Here is a 22,509-nt window from a genome sequence, read left to right on the forward strand (position 1 = left end):
GTAACGTAATTCACATTCTTTTTGCCAAAAATGACATATATAAAAATCGAAGTTGACAACATGAAACAGCCATACAATGATAGGTGTATCGAACTTTACTGAGTCTACTTGTGACTGAAGTCTCAACCTTGATAGAATAGTCGAAGAACTAATGCAACCTGGCTACTAAGTTATTCATATCTTAAATTTTTGTTCAGAAATGTCACTAACATTAAAACAGCTATATGCAAGACTGATACTAACAATAAAATTTAAAATATGTTAGTGAAACTATCTGTTCCTTATAAGAATCTAACGCTTAACACAAATTGAAACTGCAATAAACAGGAAAAAAACTATTCAACATTAACAATTGCTTTTTGTAACGTAGTTCACATTTTCAGGAGAAATCACATGTAACATTAATTTACATTAAAACGCATAAATTTTATCAATTGGAACAATAATTCTGTTACCAGTAGATCTACATATAATACGTACATATAAAAACATTTAAATAAGACAATTTATGCCTTTCACATATTCCAAAACACAACGTAACTTTCAATAACATTACGTGACACATTATATCTTTCACTTAAAGAACAACTCTGGTCAATGAATTTCATGCAGGTGATAAACTTAATGACGTAATCATATGCTTAAACACTAGAATGTCAAGAACTATGAAATTTCAAACAAATTAACTGCAGTAATAATAACTGGAACATTTTCAATTCGTGTAACGTAATTCACAAAATTATTTAATCAATGAAACCATGCACCTTAGGATCGATAATATGCAATGAAAATACTGCATACTATATTCTGACTTTGATGACTTTATTGGTATAGTTATTACTGTGTTAGTTCATCTAAGTATATGTATATGGTAGTTTTCAAACCAGATCATTTTCCAACACACTACCAGATTACTTGCCAAGATACTACATGTATGCCGATCTAATTTCCATATAAACTTTCAACATTATCAATGTCATCTTGGAGGAACTTGAACGTGTTTCTTGTTTTTCCAAGTCTAACTGGTTCACGAACCACAGAGAGGATGTCATCTTCCTGGATCCAAATCGTGTCTGGTTTATCAGGCCATTTGTAAGACTTCTTACCGGCAACCATGAACGAAACAAAATACTCCTGATCATTTTCATCATATTCTAGTATTTTACCCATATACCACTGTTTGTCATACAAGGCCGCCACATAACTACCGATAGCAAAGCCTGGTTTTATAATGGATTCGTCTGGCACAAGTTGTTCCTTCTCAAGTTCGTTTTCAGTTTCAGTGGAAGTGTTCTTCGCCGAACAGTATTGTAGTGTTGGTTTACTCCACCCTGGACATAGAACTGTAAATTTACCACCATTAAAGCAGCTTTCACAAAAGCATGATGTATCCCTGACTGCTATGCGACCGTTATCTAGAGGTACAACTGCATGCAACTGTAGGGTGCCTTTAACAGGTTTGATAGCAATGTCATCAAGTTCTTTCTGAACGTCAATACACATGTTGCGGGAAACAAACAAATATTTCAGACGACTGTTTTCTTGGCTCTTGCCCCAACTGTAAAAATCCTCTGCAGATTGTATAACAACAGACTGACGCTTGACAGCCATATCTGCTAGACGCTTTGCTGTGCCCCCAACACCATCGCACGGGCCTTTACCGTGACCTGCTTCAAAATACAACCACGACGCTTTAACACCTGGGAATATTTTGTCATGGTTTGCAACGACAGAAAATATTTGTTTGTTTCTGTACTGGGACGTAGGTGAGTCAGTCATGTAATGTATCATCTTGCATTCTGGCATTATATTTTGTACTTCCTTAACAACAGCTTTCATGCATGCAAACACGGTGGTGGCTGTATGAGCAGTTTCATCTGATACAATCACAAATGATCTATGTTCAACTTCTTCATCATTCCCCTCTGTATTGTTGCTATAAATAACTACTGGATGCAGTGTAACTGTACCTTTGTCAAAATAAGCAGATTGCACTTCTTCTGCAAATGTGCAAATATAATTCTCTGCAAAATCCATGTGACAGATCACGTGGTCTATTGGTAATTCATTCTTTAACTTCCGTGACTGCTCGTACTGGATTTTCACTTTCCTTATATGTTCTCTAAATTCGCCCAACTCTTTTACCATTCTCTGTCTAAATTTTTCTTTCTCCTCTTCTACATTTACAATCTGCATGCGTTTAAAGACTCTGCCTTTCTTTTCTACTGTCACCCTTCGCCACTCTGAGAATTTTATAACGTCATCTGTGATGTCGTCTATTTTGTCAGCGATGTCATTGTCATTTAGTTTTTCGACAAGAGCATCTGGATTATCTATCATCAGTACTTTATAGTCTTTTAACGCCTTACATTTTAACACCATGTTTTGGTGTTTCTGACATAGACATGTTTTCCTGTTTCTGAAGTGTACCAGTTGTACATAACTTGGTCTCAATCTACTGAAAACGCTCAGACTTATGTTGGATGTGCTATTTTCGGCTTTAAACTTCAGATGTAGATTGTAGAGGTAATCGTTTAGAACTCTCTTTTGGTATCTTTCCTTTCCGATTTTCTTACTGTCCTTTTTACCGGGTAAGTTGGTGCTATTATCATCCCTCTCCATAAAGGCCCTTACCTTTTCTCTTAAGCTATTTCTTTCTCTTTCATTTCTAGTCTTTCTTATTGATGAACTTTTTCTGGTTTTCTGTATCTGTTTTCTATTGATGCATGTGTATTTTCCCAGTTGCCGTTCCATCTTGTATTTGTGCATGATCTTCCCACAGAGAACACTTAAAAGAGGTCGCTGTGATTGCTTTCCTTTTGCAGAATTAACAGATGTCTTCACTTCTTGTAGTAGACAGTTTTGGAATTCAAGCTTCTTTAGAACTTTCTTACGTGTAGACGGCGTCATATTCATTTCTCTTACTTCTGCTTTTGCTCTACTTTTTGGTGTCAATTCGGCTTCCTTTTTATCATTACTCTCAGTACATGGGGTAGCTTTATCGTTTCTCGGTGTTTTTGTTTTGCTTGCTAATCTATGTAATCTTTTTCTCAGGCAAGAATTTCGGCGCTGCAAGTTTTCGACTTTCTCGTTCATTAGCTTCAATTTCTTTTTTGTTAGATACAGCTGTGAACTGGCCTTTCTCTTTTTCTCTTTTCTTGGCTGTTTAAAGTCTAGTTTTACGGTCAGCTTTGACGGTTCGGGGGCTTGAACAAGCATATCATCATGTACTGTAGAATCACACGGATCATCATTTATTGTTGAATCTCGTTGACTAAAACTACATGAAGCTACTTCGGAATTACTATTCACTTCATTTTTGTTACTGTTTGGCCTTTTTCGCATTCTTTTCATACATTCTCGGATTTTTTCACGCCTTTTCAATAGCTTCCTTGTAGGCAGCTCTGTTGTTGGGACATAATAGCGCTGTACTCTTTTACTTTCTTTTTGAAGAAATTTCTCTCCTTCCTTGGCCTTTTTACGCTCTCTGTATTTCTTTTGTCTCTCAGCATTTGACATACGAGCCATTTCCTGCAATAACAGAAGTCAGTGAATTACGTTACATTATTGGTGAATTACGTTACACTATGATTTCAGCAGTTATTTAGAAACAGGAGCCTTTAATACACAATTGTGATGTGAATTTATATAATCATTTATATTTTAATCCTCAAAAACAAGTCACACATGTAATTACGCTAAATAGAATGTCAAAATCGCAAGAGAATAAAATGCATACTTACCTAGTGTTTTTGGCAGAATTCATGTACGCTTTAGTTGTTTTCCAACATGGCGAAATTACGTCATTTATGACGTAAGTGCTTGTAAGCGGTGTTTATAATTGTTTTTCTATGTGAAGATAGCTACTTTAGGCTGTTAACCTTCAAATCTTATTTTGTTGTGTAACGTAGTTCACTGTAACGTAATTCACATTTTAGAAGAATACTTCCACAAATCTACATAAATTTATGGAATCTATATAACACCTGTGCTTCTTATGGGGGAACAGTATAGTCTACACAGCTGTGAAAGGATGATTTGTATTTCATCCTACACTTTCTGATAAATATGCGTAACGTAATTCACAAAATATTGGAAAAAATGAAAAAAATAGAAATCAAGTAAAGTAGCGTGGTCTTTATTAGACTGATCTTTATATGCACACTTTTTATATTAAATTGATGTATTTACCTGCTAATTTGACGATACTATAGAGTTTTTACATGTTTCCGTTTGATTAATATATTCATCCAGTTAGTGTAACGTAATTCACATAAATATTGTGACAAGTGTCAGTAAGAAGTGTGGAAATTATTTTTTGAAGAAACTATTAAAAACGGCCGATGTCACTCATGTATATTTATTTGTAATTATAATTAAATGAGAAAATGAAGTTAACATTAAGTTTAATTAATGTAGCCCCACAGGTTTTATAAACCACTGACACTGTGACAGGCTATTTGAGGAATATAACCATCAGGTTCCGGTGTGTTTTGAAAAGAAATAGCAGTAACAATTACTTTTACCAGTTTAAACAATATCAATTACATTAGCACCTTTAACAAAAAACTTGTTTTGTATTGTGCTGCGAGTTATTATTAAGTATATGTGCACGTGACTTATAAAAAGGCGACTGGTGTGATTTAACTGATTTTGGACGTTTTATCGACTAGTTAACATGTGGATTCGAAACACAATTGCTGCGTCGTCCAATATGAAATACCTAGTTTCCAATACGGAAACAAATTGGACGGTCACTTTGTAGAAATGCGTATTTATAATTGGAAGAGAACAGTATTTGTAGAATAATATAATGCTTGATTTCTCGTTTTATTTTGTGTACTTTGTTTATCGGCATTTCGTCCCTCGTCCAAAGATGCATATGAAGTGCAAAGGCAGTACGATATTTGCTAACGTTTTTATAAAAAAAATTCTGTTGTTTGGCTTCGCTTAGAGTTGACTAGGCCTTTACATCATGCCAATTGAACAAAACTAAAAAACAGTTTAATTTTCAAAAAGCGGTGATAGAAGTTGAAAGTCACATGCTGTATTTTCCAGAATGACAGTTATTTCGTTTGCTATACGATTATACGTCAATTATTCAAAAGAAATGCATTTAGCCAGTCCATCACTTTTGTAAACAGAATGACGACATTTTATCTTGACTGTACATGTATGTAACAGTGACATATTGTGCCATTTCCACTGTCGGCGCTTAATGTGAACTGTTGATTTAGTAAAACAGTCATCAATATATATTATTTTGCTTCATCATAGGGGAGACACTTTGTTTGAAAAAAAATGTAAATGACCTACAAATGACTAATTTTATAACAGAACTTGACCTTACAAATACATTCACAAACACCAGCCATTATGAATGATTACAGGTAATATGTTGTGTCGTGAAAGATTTATATAAATTATCGATGTGACCAAAAAGAATTGATTTATTCATATTATTATAAATACAGTGTTTGATTGTTTGTGACATTCTGTGTCATAACTGATTTATAATAATTATTTATTATGCTGAATAACCTTACCGTATTTCTTTGTGTCTTGAAGGTTTCTCAACACTTTTGATCATGTTTACAGATGCATCCTTCTTTATTCCCTGTTTTTCCGGTATCTTAGGTGCCTACGTTCAGAATGTCTTTTTCAAAGTGACTTTACCTTCATGATAATTTTATATTGAGGTATATTTTTAACTGAAATGTACCACGGATTAAATTTTGCAAAACGTTTTTATTATCATTTTTTCATGGTACCTGCCTTTCATTCTTTCAGTCAATATGACTTGACTTTCTGAATATAGTCGCACCTACTAACATTATAAATCAAACGGATTTTAAATAAGCTAGTTCTTACTAACTGAGTTCTTCCGCTCTGAACCAGATGTGTACCGGGATATAAAAGAGGCGTGAGCCAGATATATTGAATATCCAATTAAATACCAGTTTGATAAGCTTTTATATAGCTACCGCGAAACTCCAAAGTAGTTTTTTTCTCCCGGGAAAGATGGTACATCTGTTGCTTTATCAGTTCACATGACACTTTTGTATTGAATAAAATAAGAAGTTTTTTTTCTGAACATGTTAGACTGACTACAGCTAATAAGACATTTGTAGAAGTAAGACATTGTGTCTTAAATCATTCGTCCTCCATCTCTGATTCATGTGGGAATGTTGGCAGTTATTTGCGGAGAACAGGTTTTTACTGGTACAGATTCCAGGAATACTGGTTAGGTTAACTGAAATACTGTTAAAAACAGCGTTAAACCGAAAAAAAATGTAGAAAGTATAGATACTCGTAAGCTTTGTTTCGTAATTCAAGTTAACAAAATAAAATACGGATTTATCAAACCCTGTGAAAGATTCAAATCTTGAAACTGTCCCACAAGCTAGATCGCTTCTTGCAGGTTACTGTTGCCGTTGTTCCAAGAGAAACGCGCTTAGCTATAAAACAGAATGTAATCTCTATATATGTATACATGTAGATAGCCATAATGGTGTTATAAGTAAAAGTCATCGACTTGTTAAATCGAATTCAAAGCTATAAAAATAGACCTTTGCAGAAAAGGTTGCGAGCAAATACATATTTTCAAATCAACAAATTAGGCAGACCGTTTATTGTTTTATAACATATTTTCAATGAATGGCTTGCCACTTAGTAGTCAAAACTATTGCCCAGGAATGAGAGTCAACAGCTTTGACTGTTGGCAGGTAAGCCGTGTAATAAGTATTCATTACAGGACATCATAATTGAAGTCTTTACTTCATTTTATTTCTGTTTATTTTAAATTAGCAAATTTAGAAATGGCGGTTAACTATAACCCGGTTAATAGCACAAACTATGTACCGGCGATTTATACAGGGAGTCGTAATAATAACTATGGATATTGTTTGCGCATAAAGAGACAAAATTTACTTCCCTAGTCTCTTGTAATGTTATATAAGTGCCGTTTTACTGTGTAAATAAGTCTTGTTGGAAAGTTCACTTGGGCACAAAGAACATTGAAAACATTGAAAACAAAGTCAATGCGACTTTTTTCACATCAGCAACAAATGATTGAATTGTTGGTCAAGCACGTACATCTGTGTTCATTCTGAGATACGCAATGTTACTGGTTTCTTTTTGCTTTATTTCGAACAATTTACAAATAATCATATTCAAGTAGGTTATTAAACAAATCAATATTATCAAGTTATTCGATGGTTTATCTCATTATTTACTACATGTATATGAAACCGATTGAATCTACAAGCCACGTTCTGATCACACCCAGTATTCAGTGTGAAATTATAATGTAATTTTACTATGTTTACAGTGAAAACACTTTACACACTAAAAGCCTATAAAATACTAATGCGCTTTTTGCATTATTTAGGTTTACTGAATGTCATTACCAGTCGTAAAAATTTACTGAAGAAAGTAATGGAATTTCAATGTTGCCTTTACATACGTCATTGATGAATAAAACCAGCAAACCGTATAAAGGTTAATTTACAAACTGTCATGTCAACGGAAAGAACGTCATACATAAGCTGTCAGTTAGGCATATGCATTAGTTTCATAGATGTTTTGAATAATTACTCTCAAGAAATATATCAATGTTTGTCGTTTATATCAATATAAAGTTTCATAATGCCGTCAAAGTTATGTTGCTGTCACATTTTCCGTTATGAACATTAAATACATTAATTTCTTGTTAAATCCTATTTCTTATAACTACTTTCTTTTTAACATTTGTTAACGGTTTGAATATTACTGAATGTTTTATTGAATATATTGTTTTCATTACCTCCCTTTATGGTGTAAATATAACAGTTGATGCGCAATATTAAAAGTAGTGTTTTTCTAACCATGCCAGTACATATAACATCTGTTTGGAAAGCTGTTTCGTCTGCTTTTAAGATTTTATTTTTAAATTATGGACCTTTAACTGTTACCAAATTTATAAATTATGTAAAACATCGCTCTCAAACGTACTACCCACTTACCAAGTTTTGTTTGTGAAAAAGCCTTACAAATTGCATTCATACATTCGGTGAATAATAAAAACAATTAGTTCTGAATGAATGTGTTACCATCATCGTATAAAATCTACATGTAAAGCGGTTTAATTCATAATAATGATGTTTCTTTCCATTTCCAGTCGTCCATTTCCAACACTGAAATATTAATATTAGTATTAACAAGAAACAATGAAACAGTATACTGTTCATATTTTGTGACTTGTTGTAAAGGAGGGGTCATGTATGGGACATTCATGAACCCACGTTTGTGACATTGGACATAAACTTTTAGTGAACCATGGCCACATTCTATACTTTTCTATCTTTTTTCTCAATTTTCAGTTTCTTCAAGGGAATTGTTTTACATAAAACAAGCGTCCCATGCGGTTTTGTTGATTTGCATGTAATAAATTATTTTCTAAAATAATGTATCACAGATGAATACGCCTTATCACAAACAAAAATGCCAGTGCGCGGCTCATCAAATCATTCTCATCCTCTTGTATCTGGCAATGACTGTTTTCAATCACTATAAATCTTTATTCGCGAAATTAACCGCAAATGCTTGATTGAATAAACCGTCTCTCTATTTTCCAGTTCGCCGGATTTTGTATTAGATTTTCTTATAAATAAAACAGAAATAGGACAGCTGAATATACATCACCCATTGAATGCGCTGATACTTTAAAGGGCAGTGCATGTTTGACTTAATGTTAACTGTGTGTTGCTTTTAAATCAACTTTAATCAGTAATATGGAAGATCATTTTTCTCACTCTTAAGACATTCGAAGAAATACATCTATAAATATATGTTTACGTTAGCAAGTGTGAAACAATGCAGTCCAGTTAAAATTTAGGACATGTTACGTTTGTAATCCATCGCTAGACATTGGTTCCGGGTTAAATCGAGAGCAATTGTATTAAAGTCAGAATATCCTTAAAATTAGCCTTTAAAGCTATCTTTTAAAACTTAAAAGACTATCTTGTGACAAATGGATCATATGTTATACATATTGATATAACATTTATCTTAGAGAGACTGTCATATTCCAAAATTGCAAAGTAACTACTATCTAGTATCTCTTTTGATGTAAAGCCACCTGCACCTTGAAAAAAAGCAGTATATCCTAATACTTATTGTAATTGCTTCTTCTATTAGCAATTTGTTTTACTGTTCATGGAAATATGCCGTTTCAAATCAGGTTATTTTGATAGAAAGAAAAACTGTCTGTAAATGACAAACATATTAGAGAAATTCAAGTTGCAGCAATGGAAGACCGAAGTACGAATGATTTTCAATCTTTAAGAATGTAATTTAGACCGATTTGTTAATCTTAAGATATGTGCCTAAAACATTGTAAGTCATTTGAATACTTGCGTAAAAGCATAAACATTTCAAAGCGATATTCCAAATAAGTAATTTATGTCGAAATGAATCACATCGTGTTTGACAACTGTAAAAAATTATAGTCTTAGACAATTACTAGTATTTTACTTGATACAATCATATAAACTGAAATGCTATCGAAGCTACACTAAGCCATAGTGCTTATACTTGAAAAGTATAAAATAAATTCAGCTATTTTCACAGTGATACTAATCAAAATAAAACGTGATTGTTCATAACATGAATTATATCAGTGTGACACAAGTTATCATGACAGTTATCTAAATGTAACATAATAGTGGTTGAATTAAATAATCTTCGTTGACTTGATTGAAATAAATCGCATCTAACGACCATGATTTTTACTCGGTGTACAGTTTACATTTTAATATTGCATAACACTGTTACTTAACATTGTCTGTTAAAAACACATTTTATTTACCGTTTCTTTTTTCACTTTAAAGACATTACGTAATTTACCTAAACTTACATCAGGTAGAAAATGATTCTATTTTGCTTGTTTCAGAGTTTAAACATATTATTATTATTATTATTATTAATATTATTATTATACCAGATTTATATATACATGCTATTCGTTCCCACGAAGCAAACTTGACATGTTATGCTTTATCATGTTCTTTGCCTTAGGTGTATTTTCTGGTCACTTGCAACTAAGACCGAAATTCTTTTCATTGAATACAGTCAGAAATTTTGTAATTAAAAAAAAAAGCTTTACGTTTGAATAATAAGTCATACTGAAACTTGTATGCCGTAAGTAACTGTTCAAAATGTCACTTACACATTTCAGTATACAGCAGATTGTGAAAATAAAGCAACATTGCCAAGATTAAAGAGATGTGCAGGTGTTACTTTAATTGAGTAGGACTTTGATTTATATACTTCATGTTGCTCATATATACATCGAGGGGTGAATGCGAAAGAGTTCTAAGAGCATATAAATAAAGAAGCACTTAGAACTCTTTCGCATTAACCCCTCGACATGTACAAAGGTATGAATGGAAAATATTTTCTGTATAAACTGCCGTGCAAATTTAGTTTAGTAAAATACCAGTGAAATATTAGATTCAGGCAAAGTCCTAAGCTGACATTTGCGACATTTGCATATACGCTGATGCATTGTAACAAAAGATCAAATAGCCTGAACAGCTGTTGTCAGTAAAATAATAAAAAAAAACACGAAAGATTCCATTTTTATACACTTCTCACTATTAAATATCCTTAAACAAACACAGTAGATCTGCAGTTAAGCGAACATTTACAAAACTCTTATTAATAATGACAAACAAGTTTTCGTTCCTGCGAATGGAATTATTAGGTACTCGTGCACGTAGATCAATCATCTTGATTCTGTCAAACAGCTTCATTGGCTCTCTGATAAATTAGTCTCAAACAATATGTCTCCATATGCCGTCATATTTGTGTAGTTATGAATTTTTCGGTCAGGCAAGAAAACAATTGGAAGGGCTTTTTTCACATCGCGTCTGTATAGTGTTAATTTCCAGCCAAATAATCAACATTTTAAACTTTTTAATGGCCCGTGTACATGTATATTGCAGCACATAGTGAAAAAAGTGGCACATTGCTAAAAGCTATCTACACCATGCGAAGTGTATATGAAATGAAAGCAGAAAACAACTGTCAAATTGAATGCAATTTATGTGAACATTCTTCATTTAAAACAAAATCCTCATTTTTCAGTAGTCTCCTTTTATTTTCTTAAAGACGTAATTTGATAATAGATATGTTTTAAACTGTACTGACTAATGGTATCTAAACAGGTCACAAACTGTCAGTGGACGCCTTTCGTATGTTTCGTTTGCATTCATTAATCTTTGATTTCTCCGGGGGATTTTTTTTTGTTCAAAACAAGAGTTTCGGACGTATTCCTCAATCTGATTGTGCTTTTTTCAGAATAAAGATATTTTACAGATCAGCAGGCCTTATTTGAAAAGTTACCATAAAAATAGTCCATCCAGCGCCTATCAAATCATCCTTAAAATTGTATCTGGGATGGACACTTTAATCAATATAAATCTTTATTGGTGAAATTATGCTACGAGGCTTGATTGAATAAACTGTCTGCCTATTTTCCAGTTCAGGAAATTTTGTTTGGGATGCTGTATTACAAAAGGAGATATAACAATTCAAGACGTAAACCTATTTGATGATTTTTAGGTCCATGTATTTTTGATACGAGCGTACTGATGTACCTTCAGATATCACAAATATAGAAGCTTAACTTGTGTGTGAGTTTATGGAGAATAATTGTCACTCCTGGAAATGTTCCTTGTAGGAAGGCCTAACTGCGATGAAAAATGTTGCTGAATTCAGAACATTTAAGATATTTTAAACAGTGTTCGGTATCTTTTTCATTATTCACTTTCCTACCTTAAGATTGTTCATGAACAAAAATTATTACCGTGAATATACATATTTATTGGACCATAGATAAAACGCATACACGGGCTATATTTGAGCCACGTATGTCCGTTCCATATCTTCTTTACCGCAAGGAGTATTTTCATAAGATTATCATCATTTGCTATCTTCATCTAAACGACATGCAGAGTGCACAACGAAGACACTCGTTCCAAGATCAAGGTCACACATCAGGTCAAATGTCAAAAATGTTACCTTTGTATCCGCTCCTTATCATCTTAACCGCTTGGAACATTGTTATATATAAAGGCTAACATAAAATGTCCACATCACCTAAACGACGTGAAGTACATACAAACACGGTAACAAGGTCCAAGGCCAATGTCACATTTTGAGATCATTGTCAAATAGATTGAATTTGCGTCCGCTCCATATGTACTAAACTGACTGGAAGATTTTAATAAATGCTGCATCATATATCTTTCTCATCTAAACTGCACAACCAAAGTCTATAGGTCCACATAATAGCTTGAATTCAAATCTACTCCATAGCTTAGCTTCCTAGCTGTCGTTTATGGAATTCCATTTCCTAAGACATGCGTTGCCCCACTGATCAAAAATCGTGCGGTCTAGAAGTTCAAGGCCGAGCTGAGAGATCATAAACTGCATTAAATAATTTTCATAAAATAACAAACAGTTGTTAGCCTAATTCGAACAACTTGCGGAATGCAAAGCCCAGGTAATCAGGACCAAGATCAAGATCACGCTTCATTTCTTCCTCACTATTAGAAATAATTTCGTGCAAACTATAACCAATTATAAAACTCGCCATGATGACTTTAAATTTGTTTTCGTCACAAATATATTTTTATATATATTATCAAAGTACCCATACAATATTGTATTCACCGACTAGAATAATTTGCGCTTAGTATAATCAAGACTTATTATCTTCCAATTTGGCATTGTCTGCGATAGACCATACCTGAAATATGATATAAACACATTATTTGCAAAACCAATTTCGAACATTAAACTTCTTAACAAAGGGACGAGGTCAAAACTGCTGCATGTTTACGAAAATGTAGTGTTTTAGTTCACTGAATTTCGGGATTTTTTAACTGTATTGGTTTTGATAGGTTTGTTGAGGTAAGTTGATATTATTTGATATTCCAAACATTGGTTCATCTTGTATCAAACATGCCATAGCTGCATTGTACATAATAAAAATTGCATAAGACAGAAATTTCAAACTTCATCATTCTATGGATATGAAAAAGAAATATGAATTTAAATGCTCCGTTGATATTATCTTTTAAAACTACAATGTAGCTTGAGGTTATTATACAAAAAGATAAAATTATTTGTTTACGGAAAATGACTTTATCAGATCGGCAATAGATACAACACTTGACATACGATTATACGGAAATTTATTAGGAATAATCTTTAAAGGCCTTTTCAGCTATATTTATTTATGAATTTAATTGCGGTATAATGATCACCATGTTACAACCAATGTCTACCTGCCATTTGAATTATACATCATACACATAATAAAATGTTGGTAACATCGGAAATATATGTGAAAAAAGAGGACAAGACACTGTTTCTCAGCCTGCCTTTTCTGCAAACTCAATTAGGAAACCGTATCAAATTAGACCTTAACAGAAATTTAATTATGCTGATTTGTCATGTTCATGGTTAAGATATTTCCTGTCTGTTTCGGAATGATAATATGATTATCGATAATTGACAGAATCCCGGGTGTTCACTGGTCAAATGTCCTAAAATGAACATATTTTATCAGCTTAGGAAGACATTTTGTTGGGTTTAACGTCGCACCGACACAATTTAGATCATATGGCGACTTTCCAGATTTAATGGTGGAGGAAGACCCCAGGTGCCCCTCCGTGCACAATTTCATCACGAGCGGGCACCTGGGTAGAACCACTGACCTTCCGCAAGCCAGCTGGATGGCTTCCTCACGTGAAGAATTCTACGCCCCAAATGAGGTTTCGAACCCACATCGATGAGGGGCAAATGGTTTGAAGTCAACGACTCTAACCACTCGGCCACGGAGGCCCCTTAGGAAGACATATTGAACATCAAAAACAGTAAGGAAAGTGTCTAATGTCGTTTTCCAGTGTAATATTGAAATCTAAGAAGTATCATGCTGCCCGTTTCTTTTAATCCCAGAAAAGAATTAGGTGTTGACTAGCAATTATGTGATTAGTTGTAACCAACCGCACTTATCAAAGAAGGTATAGAATAAAATTATAATTGCTAATCGAAGTGCAGTCTTCAGAAACAATAAATTTTACGATAGTTATTAGGTTACCTTTTTGATTATATATGTACTGTCTTGTTCTTTTCTTTGTTTATTTACGTTTTACCACTTAATGATCTTACTTTAGACCATCTTAGATAATGTTTGCTTCTTGATATTCACTCAGATTTCTGGTGATAACATATACTCCTTGTCTGATGTAATACATCTAACCTTATTTGCTTATAGCTAGTTCTGCAAACGTTATACTCATTTTTGGTAAGACATAAACTTGTTACTAGAATCATTCATATCCACAGGCAGAATAATGGGTAACGAAAATATGCATAACCAAAACAATACTAATGAAACAGTTTACAAGCAGCAATGCGGAATGATTAAATTATTTGTATATCAAACAATGAATAAACTGAAAACACTTTCAAAGTTGACAGTCTGCAGCAGCTGTTAAACAATTTTAGTGTAATTTGTTTGTTTGTGTGGGTTTAACGCCATTTTTTCCACAGTATTCCAGTTATGTAACTGCGAGCAGTAGACCTAACTAGTATCACTGGATTCTGTATCAGTACAAACCTGTTCTCCACAAGTACCTGCCAACTTCCCCACATGTATCAGAGGTAGAGGGCGAATGATTTCAGACACAACGTCTTTTATTAAACCGTAACGGAAAACATACATCTCGCCCGAGTATCGAACTCACGACCTCAAGATCCGTTACGGTAGATCTGAGCCCTCTCTATTGAGCTATTCTGGCGGGCTATTTTTAGTGTAATAATGTATCTATAATTGTGAATAACAACTACAGTGACTATTAAGTACGATGTTATTATTCCACAAAGAACTAAAACAAAACATACATAAACTAAGACAGTTAGAATCTTTTTTGTACGGAAGAACCTACATGTATCAAGGAGCCAATAGCTTATTCCAGATATCGAAGTTTTCAGCAACATTTATAAACTTGATTAAGCTGGTGGAGTAATAATTAAAGTCGGCAGTTTTCGTGCGATTGCAATTTGTTATACGATTTTTGCATTCTCCAGCAGGTTTGTACATGTAGCTCATACAATAACAGTATCCTTGCTTTACATATCAACTTGGGAATGCCGAAATCACATACTGAGAGTACGTACCTTAGCGATCGGATTTTGAGGATGCAGGCCACAAGTAGCTTATTATAATAAGATGTTGAACTAAAATAGCATAGGAGACTTTGACGTCGCGTGCAATTGATAGTAATTTATCCTACCTTTTTTGTTTGCTTAATATCTTGCAAGGATTTATAAGGTATTATGATACTTTGTCTTCAAGATGAAGTGACATTATGAAAAGAAACGATGCAAGTGTTTCGATTTATCCTGTTATCGCTTCCTTATCTACTCTGGTAATGCAATGAAATAACTACACAACATGATCAAAACTGTATTCAAACTAAACTCTATTCCTTTACCCAGGGTGCAGTCGATACATGTCTTGCTCCAATCATAAAAACTGATGGAATATAGTTACCCCTGTGCGTCATTGCGTCCATTCGTCCTTATACAAAAGTATGGTTTTTAGCTAAAAACACAGCTCTGCTACCGTAAAGTTCAAGGTCACACTTACAGGTCAAAGAGTTCAGATCAGTTTTCTTGTCCGCTCTATATCTTTTTATGCATCCCTCTATTTATAAATACTTTCGCACAAAATGTCACAGTTGTTAATAATATTACGACGTGTTGCATCTAAGACCCATACTCTTACATTAAAGTTCAAGGTCAAACTTAGTGATCAAAGACTTAACGTCATTTTGCCGTCATCTCTATAAAGTTTTTATGCATGAAACTATGTTCTTGAAAATTACTTAGTTCAGAAGGACGAATTGTGATAAGTCAAATATTGTTGCATGAATATGATTTTTGTGTCACGTGCAAAGCAAGAAGAAGAAGAAAGAAAAAAAAACATGTGGTAGATATTGAAATCGCGTTTTCGAGCTCTGTTTGAACATTGGTATATACTGTGAACAAAATTGTTTACTCAAATGAAGGATATACCTTCAAAACTCTCTAAATAATATAAAAGAATGGTTTAAATTGTAGCCATATAAAAATAATTATACAACATACAATAGTGTTGACATTAAAAAACTAGGTCAGTGTATTTTTGTCGCGTAGCTAATATATCGCAGGCTTGACACTATTTTGTCTATTCTATAGTGGAAGCATATATCACACTAGAGACGTTTTAGGGCCAACGGCATATGTTTTTTCCCCTATAATTCAATTGATAAGCCGTGAACAAAATTAGACTTTGACAACAATTAGATTAGAAAAACAAATCTGTCACTAAGTTTCTACTTTTCTTCGTTGTTTCAAAGAAAGAATGTAATTATCACTCATTGACAGAAGCCGTAGTGTTTACCTGGCTTGGGTAATGCTGTGAACATATATTTTCGCCAGGCGGAGATTAGTTTCGTGATTAAGTGGTTGAACGATATTAGGCGGGCCGGCATGGACCTAACCGAGTGCCAATGACACGAGGTATTCTCAAATTCCATGTAATTATGTGCCTCAGACTCAATATTTATTGTTTGGGTTCCTGCGTTCCTTTATGAAGTTAACAAAGCAGTTCTTTGACAATTAATATTCATTATTAGTTATTACAACAGGATTTGTCTAGGCTAGGTTCATAATGTAACATGCTTTGACGATTATTACAATGCAATAGGATTCATACTTGTCTGGATAAAAATAAGAAATACCACAGACGATGTCTATACTAAATGTTTTTCATAAATCTTATCATCGAGATCTTTGTATTTTAGACGATTACTTTCCAACAGTTTGACCTTAAACTGCAGTGATGTGACAACATGTCTGAGCCCGTAATGATTACAAAGTCCAGCAACTTACGCTAAATAAATGTATCATAAATTTACTTGGAAAGTCTGGTTACTTGTAAATCGAATAAATCATATACGAATGTATAATCCCAATGGGAAACATTACTGGTCTGATATCGATTAGACACGTGATTTAATGCAATTGGATGACCTCTGGTGTTTGTCAAGCTATTTCATTAAACGATCAGCAAAGCTGAGAAAACATAAATGGGTCGATGATATGCTTATGACGTAATTCTACAATAAGCGAAAGCTCGTTAAGAATGTTGAATTCTTTCATTTAATGAAGACATTCCACTTGTTAACGGAAGGTCGGAGGTTCTACCCAGTTTCCCGCCCGTGATGGAGTAATACATGGAAGGGCACATGAGGACTTACAATTGTGTCAGTGTGAGGATAAACGCAACAAATACAAAACATTTAAATTATACTCAAATGGTTTATATCGAAGATGATGTCGACATAAAGAACGAAATATTTTTATTAGCTGAGTTATTAAGATAAGAACTATATTAGTTACAGTAGCATAACTGAATACTTATTTATAAATCTAATAACATGTCAGGGCAATAAGTTAATTGGTACTGAGGTATATAATCGAGCAATAAAAAGAAATCTTTAATGTTTCGTTACTTAGATAGAGAAAAAAGCATGCGATAAATGTCTTTGCCGACGTGAATTCCGATTGGAAAGAAAATGTTGATATATTGAATTTTAAAGATACCCAGAAGCATTTCCAATGACGTAAAGGGTAATTGTAGATGGCTCTATCATTTCAGATAAAATACATCCTAACAATTATTGTAGAACATATGGCACTGATTATTTTCCCAGTGCGGACACAATGTTTTTGGTCATCTTATCTTGTTCCTCTGGAATGAGACGAAAGTGTTCAGTTTATTTGAATTCTGATACGCTTTCATTAATAACAAGTAACAACAAATAAATAATGAGTTTCTCCTTTCAAATAAGTGTAATCACTAGGGGCCGTATTCATAAAACATCTTAAGTATAAGACAGTTAGTATAAGAAACTGATTATTTTCTTAAGTATTACCTAGGTTAGAAATTTATTTTACGTAAGTATATTTGCTATTCATAAAACAATTTAATAAGTATTGTTTTACTTTTATAATGGACGAAAACATTAAAAAAAGAACATTGATTTCAGACAGATACAACTTGCACAATTAGGTTTAAAGTGCTTTTATCTGAATAACAACACTTTAATCGCGCCCACGACGCAATTTTGTTTTCTGACTTAAGTCATTTCTAACGTATCTTAAGTTTAAGCTGTTTTATGAATAGGACTTAAGTTTTTTTACTTAGACTTAAGCTAAAATCACCACAAACTTAAGTTAAATCTTCAACTTAAGTCAAAACTTATACTTAAGATGCTTTATGAATACGGCCCCAGGTCATGTTTTCTGTTTAATGTAAACTTATTGAAATCATTATGAGAGGAAAAGCTATAGATATGAACACAAAGTGCACAACGGTATCTATCAACAAACAGATATTGGCTTTTTTTCTAATTGTTTAAATTAAGGGGTACCATTTGTCTATTTTACAAAACCGATGGAAGCAATATTATTTGAATAGATATGATTTCTTGAACTATCAAAATAGTATTTTCAGACAAATATTTCGTATATATATCTGCCGGGTTTTCGAAGAAAAATCCGGCTTGTAGATTAGGTCTGTCCGCGCGGATGGATGGGGAATATTGAGTCTCATGTTAACCTTTTTGTTCATTCAATATCTGGACAATTCTTTCATCTATGACCTTGAAACTTCTCATGTATGTTGGTCATGATGTGTACATGATCCCTATTGATTTTAGGAATACTGGATCAAAGGCCAAGGTCACAGGAATCTGAACATTTGTTTCTGCATGATATCTGAACAAGTATTTCAATTAGGACCTTGGAACTTCCTAGGTATGTTTGTGTTGATATGTACATGAATTCTAGAGATTTTAGGGTCACTGGGTTAAAGGTCAAGGTCACAGGGACCTGAACATGTTAACCTTTTTGTTCACTCAATATCTGGACAAGTATTTTACCTAGGACCTTAAATGTTCATAGGTTGGTCTTGATGTGAAAATGACCTCTACTGATTTCGGGATCACTGGGTCAAAGGAGGTCAAGGTCACAGGGACCTGAACATTGAAAATGGTTTCCGTTCAGTATCTGGACAAGTATTTCACCTAGGACCTTGAAAGTTCATAGGTATGTTGGTCTTGATGTGTACTTGACCCCCATTGATTTTAGGGTTAAAAGTCAAGGTCACAGGGATATAAACATTGAAAATGTTTTTATTTTACTTTTATGTTTTTACACCAATTTATTTTTTTTTTAATTTCATTTTCTACTTTTCCATTTCTTTTCTCCCCTTTTCCTTCAATATTGCTCATTAATTTGGGGGTTATTTATTGTATGCCATTATTAGAACTTTACCACATTATTACCTAATTCGGAAAACCCGGCCAAAACGCCGTCAGGCGTTAGCTGCTTGTATTTTGTTCAGTTAGGTAACCAACATCGGATTCTAAGAAAAGGAGATTAAATATTTAAATATCAAAATTAATACCGCTGTTTCACTTGAACAAAAGAACAGTTTTAAACCGTTATTATGTTTACAGCATCCACCACTACATTCTAAAATCAATAAAACGTTTAGGGCAATCACAGGGAAAATATCACTGTGTCACATTGCTGCAGCAATACAGTATCTAACACGCATTTTCGCCAGAAAAATTCATTTCGTGCGAAGAAATCATATAAAAAAGGACAAATTACTTTAAAAAGCATATTTTAATATTGTAATTATTTTTGTTGTTTTTATGTAGACAATATAATCTAAACTACAATACCAATAAACGATATACCCGAAATACATACTTCATCCTTATTGTCATATACATGTATTTATAAAAGTCAGGACCACTATTTTTTTTTAAAATATACTATTATAATTATAATGAATTTCGTTTAGTTGAAATAAATTGCCATAGAGCGGTGAACCGGAGAGTTAAATCGCGTGACTACATGAATGATGCCGAAGCAATTCATCAAACGACACGATAACTGTTTTCTGAAGTAATTTGTGCTCTCGAGCGGAATCGTGTTTGAATGCTATCTGTTACGTATGTACTGTTTGTTTGCTTGTTCTGTGTTTAGGGCCTACATTTTTAACAATATTTCAGCGAATTTAACGCAACAGGTGTGCTTTGATTCCAGTACTGAATTCTTCTGCACAAGTAACTTTAAACCTTTCCGCATTAACCGGAGTCGGAAGACGAATGATTTAAGACACATTATATCGTTTATCAAAACGTCACGAAGAATATATGCATCAACCGGGAATCGAAAACACAACCCCGCGATCCATAGAACTGCGCTCTGGCTATTGAGCTTGGCGGGTGCGGCCTATTAAATATGCATGATCACGTGGCATTGTAGTTTCGTGCATATGATATCGCTACAATATACATTTATTGAATGTTTTGTCGGTCAACAGTCAGAACTTCGGACCGAGGTCTGAAAGACAGAAGGTCAAACGTTTTAAAATATGGAGGAAAACATTCAGTAACTGTTTCATTAATAAATTTCTCTTCATATCTTTTCTTCAAATTTCGACTTCAGCCCAACAAATTTCAGTGTTGAATTACGGACCAGTCATTAGCACAAACTAGCGAATGGACTAGCTATCTAAATAAGGAGTCTATGTGATGATCTAAGATATAGGATCATCATATAACTAGAAGCTACAAGATTTCCGTTAAAGTTTCATTTCTCGCTGCCGTGATACAGCTATTGGATTTTTCGTTTAGAACAGAACTGCTGCGGGCTATTTAAATAAGCGGCTGAGATACGGTCATGTTCATTCTTAGAGAAGCAATGTTCGGGGATCTAAAGTTTAAAATAGTTACTAAAGCTAATGAAAATAAGACAGAAATAACTGAGGATGAATATTTATTAAACTTAGGAATAAATAAAAAATGTAATGAGTTATAAATTGTATTATTGTATTATTAATATAATTATCAGTCGTCATCTGTGACATTTGTGATGTGTGATTAATATAAGCTTGTGCAATTATTTTATAGTGACTGTAAATGCTGAAACTGAGTAACATATTGTAACTAAGAAGGAGAAGTTAATAATAATAAAAAGCAAATCGGGTAAGTCTTTATGGATACATTGTAGTTTGGACTTTAAATATGAGTGTAAATAAAGAAGACAAGTTATAAAATATAAGGATTGGGAGTGAATACTTCTTCCAGTTGCATTTTACATACCTTTTAGAAGTTCAAATGTCGATTCAGATATACCAACTAATAAAGAAAGTTCAACCTGCGATGACTTTCATAAGGAGTTCTTTAAAGATAGTTTACTTATTGAAGGGGATAAATGTGGATTCGGTCGCTAAACCTCTGACATAGGATTTAAGACAGCGCATTCATTATATATTGATACTAGTACTTGTTTTGTAGGGAGGCGGGTATAAGAGTTATTCATTCCTTTTTACGCGAGAATACTAACTTATTTTCAAAATCAATGAACCGTTACGACAGTACTTATGTGTTTAAGTTATGTTAAATTTCATTTCCCTGAAATCATCAGATACTTTGAGAGATGTCTGCGTTTTTCTTCCGAATATTTTACATGCAATGATGTGCGTTTTGCAGAAAGCACCACGTTTTGTACGTGTAAAGAATCTTTTCGCCAATGTTTAGTTTTCGCATGTTATTATTATGATTTTATTTAAATGATGCACGATGATTCTAAGTTATACTGTCTGTTGATTTCAAAGTAAAACAATAATGATACATTGCATTAAAAAATAAACAAATCTAAAGCAAAGAACAACAAAACATGTAGACAAGTAAAGCAAGCAACAATTAAATTACTGAGGGTCGATGAAGAAAACTGGACAGCTTTGTAAATGGACGTCAAAACTTTATTACATTATGGTACTTCTTTCACGTTATATAGCAGTTATGTGGTCAAAAGTGTGCTTCTGTGGTGTAGTCGAAAAACATCCCTAATAAATAGATCCTTAATTTTTCATTTTTAGCATATTTGCAAGTTTCGAGTTGACTTGAAAACGAATGTAGGGGTTTTCATTATGTGGACTGCTGTCTGAAATGCGGCAATATGAATACCAGACAGTTGACTTGCATTTCACCGCATACTATACAGCACATTTTTTTCTTTTTGCTTTTTTAAGCGAATGTATGAAAAATAGGTCTATGACGGAGTTAAAATCTAGAAGGTGTATCAATAGCTGAATTTTATATGAAACAAAGACACATTTCTTTTACTGGTATATAACCTTTACTGGCCGATAACGTAAACTGGGCAAACTTGCAAACGGACGTCATTGATTAAATTATGGTAATAATTATTATTGCATGTGAGAAATGTGGAGTCTAAGTGATCATAAAATTTGACATCTTCTTAATCATGAAATTCTATGACGATTTCAATCGGGGATGATTGTCATATACCAAGGAAGCCACGTTT

The 22,509-nt window shown here is 33.4% G+C and overlaps 1 protein-coding gene across 5 annotated transcripts in view; it reads left to right on the plus strand.

The window, feature by feature from the left end:
* Positions 1-22,509, plus strand: part of LOC123563813 (somatostatin receptor type 2-like) — a 146,093-nt gene that overhangs the window by 75,248 nt on the left and 48,336 nt on the right. For 4 of the 5 annotated variants that reach the window (XM_053536338.1, XM_053536345.1, XM_045356850.2 and 1 more), the window contains exon 1: positions 20,781-21,164. The exons of the other annotated variant lie outside the window; for it this stretch is intronic. The gene's annotated coding sequence lies outside the window, so the exon portion shown is untranslated. Of the gene's footprint in view, positions 1-20,780; positions 21,165-22,509 lie in introns of those variants that run through there. 5 annotated transcript variants of the gene reach the window in all.

Source organism: Mercenaria mercenaria, chromosome 2 (assembly GCF_021730395.1).
Source record: "Mercenaria mercenaria strain notata chromosome 2, MADL_Memer_1, whole genome shotgun sequence".
In the NCBI taxonomy this organism is placed as follows: domain Eukaryota; kingdom Metazoa; phylum Mollusca; class Bivalvia; order Venerida; family Veneridae; genus Mercenaria; species Mercenaria mercenaria.